Here is a 3,340-nt window from a genome sequence, read left to right on the forward strand (position 1 = left end):
TGTAAAGAAAATCTTTGCTTATAGGATCATGATTAATATTGCCAAAAAAAACTGTTTACTGTGATCCAAATATTTAAATTACGGTATGTCTTCATTCTTTGGATAACGTCCCAAAGAAACATTTCCATCGTGTGCCAGTTTTCAGGGTTAAAACTGTCCAAGTGTTCTGGTCTGTGTCTCCCTGCTGAGTTTGTTTGTCTTTGTGCTTTCACTCTGGAAAAAGTCCACCCTGAAGACCTGAGCATCCCATCATGTGTGGGGAGAGAGAGTGTTGTGTGTCTACCCACGTTTGTCCTGAGGAAGTTAATCCTGAAATACTGGAATGAGGAATGACTTCCAAACTTTTGTAGAGCAGCTAAGGAGTGGACCACCTCTGTGTTGTCAGAAGAGACCCACTCCGTGCTATAATCACACAGATGAAAATTACTCAGATGTCTGAGAAATCACCGTCAACACCCAGAATTCTATAAAGTAGCGCTGTATTTTGAATACCAAGCAGCAATGCGTTTATTCCCCAGGAACGATCTTTTGTAGCTGGTTTATTACTCAAGGGAGAGGCTGCTCTTTCCTTAAGTTTGATGGGTGGTATTTTGGTAATGAGCCTACTTATTTTTCTTCAGGAATTTTTGTTATTCTAATATCGAGTCATGTAGAAAATAAACAACATGCCAACATGCCCATTCTAACTGCAATTTGCAGTCACCGCACTGCCTGGCAATAAAGAAGTGAGAAATATACGTCAGTGATTTTGCAATCGTGCTTCTAATATACAGCTTCAGGTATTCTTTTGACTTCTCCAGGGGCAGTTTGAGATGTAGCCATTGATAGGTATTTCCCTTCCCCACATTAACATGAAATAATGTGATTATTTGATGATGAATCCTTCCCTTGCGTCCAGATTATTTCTTTTGCTAGTGTTTGTTTGTTTGTACAGTCTCATAGAATTCCATCAGTTGTTTCAGCTTTCAGCCTTTTTTCAGATTTCTTCAGCCTGTCACAAGGAAAGTACAAATTAGCCCCGAAATACCTCGGTGCTGTGGAAAACAAGGCACCTATAGTTATTTCGTGTGTTTGTAGGCTAATGATTAGTGGAACATGACACTTGGAGTTTTTTCTGCATTTAGTCATAAAAGTGCGCTTACGCTGTGACGTCTAGGAAAAATGGAAAATTGCAACTCAGGCAATGGCTAACTAGTGATATGTGGCTGGGAAGGAAGACAGTGGCATTTGAGAACAGTTTTATGGTTTGGTTTTCATTGGCCATGACTGTCTTGAAATGTTCCGAAAGGCCATTTACACTGGTTGCATGAGGGTGGAGTATTTCCACTGTCATTACCTTACATGGTGCTAATTTAAAGTACCCTGGCCACTGGTGGATAATATTCTGTGAAAATGTGCACATCCTGTAGCAGTGGATTGCGTCTGGGTAGTTAAAAATGCTTTGAAGTCTAAACGAGATATGTGCCCAAGGTGCTTGAACAGGCACTAGGTTTGTTTTTCATTACTAATGATAACCTAAATGTGTTTTTGAATTCTTGCCATTGCTGAAATTAAAGCCTGGTAGTAATAAGTCACCAGAAAAAAATTGGATTATATGAGCAACATGCACTAAGCATTGTAATTATATTATAAATATTAAAACCAATGATCTTGTCAGGATTAAAACAAACATTTAAACTGGCTACATGTACTATTCATGCCGATCTCTTTATCTTGAAGTGTCCCAGAAACGGGATGTATGGAACCATTTCTTGAACTGTGAAAACAATCATTTTCAATCTTATAAATGACTCCTTGCTTTTATTTTTGCTTGTAGCAAAGGACAATTTAGCAATCTGAGCAATTGTTTTCCCCATTACAATCATGTTTTTCAAGATCTGGTTTTTAGGATGAAGGCAGTTGCGTTTCAGTAGATGTGTTTTAATTAAATCATGGTGAAACCCAACGTGTTCAAATGGAATGAGGTTTCAATATAAATGCCTATAAAGAGAGAAAATTTTATTTTGGATAGCAGAGTAAATATATAAACTAAGTTTATATCAACAGAGGTTGATATAACAGAGGTTTTACTGTTTTACTGTGAGCTGCTGTCTTTGGTTAAAAGGGAGCATTTTAATTCCTTGTTAACAGAGTCCACTGTTATTCAACATAAACTAAACAGTTTAGAAAATGAAGGGATATAACAGACCTTAACAGAAGTATCTTAAGTACTGCAGTAGAGATTCACATGCTGATTCTTATACACAACACCAAAAAGTCAGGATGTTCTCTGAGGACCATGAAGTATTCGTCAATGAAGCTTAAAATAATTCGGAATATAAATCAGATGTCATCTTGTACTAGATTTTAGTATAAACCAGTGAAAGCAGGGGCCAAAAGTTAAAGTAAAGTTATGAAAGAAAAATTTAGACTTTTCCCTTGTATATTAATCCAGTAACTTGATCTCTTTTTTTTTGCCTTCTGTGAGGGGGTTAGGAAACAATTCAATCTAAGCAATTGGGGAGCCCTCAATACCTAGAACACTGGCGTATACCATAGGATCACTGTTTGAGAGCGTCTACCAAGAAGACAGAACTGCCTGGTTTGTGTGACTGTCAGAGACAAAAGCCATTATACTGCTGTTTTGCGTGTGAAATTCTGGTCTTAAGTCATAGATCTTTGTTATCTGAAATTTGAACTGAACAGATCCCGTTTAATGGACGGGCGAGACTTACCTCTCCAGTTGACCATATATTTCTCAGTCATGGATGTGACAGATCAGGGAGCAATAGGCAGAAACAGTGGAAGCAAAGAGAATTCAGATCGTCTCTGAGAGCTCACCTTCTACATGGAGGGCTTTGATAGGTAACAAGACCTCCTATTTCTCGCTGTCCTCAGTATACAGTGCCATCTTCTGAATGACTTTCAGAAATTGGGAGATAAATATGCTGGTACTTCCAGGCCAACCTCTAGAGTCATTTAGAGTCGATGGATGGATACTTCCTGTCTTCTTTATAATCCCTAAGAAACAGCAGCTCCTCCAGCTCTCCTGGGGCCCATGCCTGGCACTGTTCAATATTGACATAGTTCATCCTCTATCGTTAATTCAACCAAGGTACAGCATGCACTAAGTATATGTCAAGCATGGTTGTAGGCTTAGCATATACTTAGTACGTGCTGTACCTTGGTTGTGGGAGAAAACAGACAGGACACCATCTCTTCTCTGAAGTGGTTCAATGGCATGAAGAAAGTAGCGATCATCCCAGTGCTATGGGGAAGTGTTTAACCCATAAAGAACTAGGAAAATATCAAAGCAAACAAAAAACCCAAAGGATTTCAGCAGCGAGATGGGCTAGTTCTG

This window comes from Colobus angolensis, unplaced genomic scaffold (assembly GCF_000951035.1).
Source record: "Colobus angolensis palliatus isolate OR3802 unplaced genomic scaffold, Cang.pa_1.0 Scaffold321, whole genome shotgun sequence".
NCBI lineage: Eukaryota > Metazoa > Chordata > Mammalia > Primates > Cercopithecidae > Colobus > Colobus angolensis.